Genomic DNA, 535 nt, shown 5'->3' with positions numbered 1-535 from the left:
AGCTTAGCTTGTTCTAAGTAGGTGCTTTAGACCACTGAGCCATTTCACCAGCCCCCAACACTTAGAGCATCTTGTCATGTCTAATCTTGTCTATTCTATAGCAAATAGTACCTTAAAACTCTTAGAATTTTCAGAGACAATAGCTATCAACTGTCAAGAAAAATGTCAAATGGATTAGTAAGAGAAAATGAAATACCATTTGTATAGTAGGTTTTTTTAACCTAAAAATAGTATTCCCTAAAGCAATTTTCTTAGTATACATTGTTTTTAACCAGAATACATTGAAATGATCTATTTCCTTTTATTTATTTTATTTATTTTATTTTTTGAAATGATCTATTTCAAAGATATGTGCATTGAAAACAAACACCCAGCTCTTTAGACTGTTACAGAGTGATGTCACAGAGAGAGGAAATTCCACGTCTGTGTCCAGTACAGCGGCACCTCGGGACTCATCATCAATGGGTTCTAGGAGGACGCACACCAAACACGTGGAGTAAGACGCACCATAAGGAGCGCAGAGGCGAACGGCGTC

The sequence above is a fragment of the Octodon degus genome, unplaced genomic scaffold (assembly GCF_000260255.1).
Source record: "Octodon degus isolate 3935 unplaced genomic scaffold, OctDeg1.0 scaffold00064, whole genome shotgun sequence".
Taxonomy (NCBI): domain Eukaryota; kingdom Metazoa; phylum Chordata; class Mammalia; order Rodentia; family Octodontidae; genus Octodon; species Octodon degus.
This window is presented reverse-complemented; position numbering follows the sequence as displayed.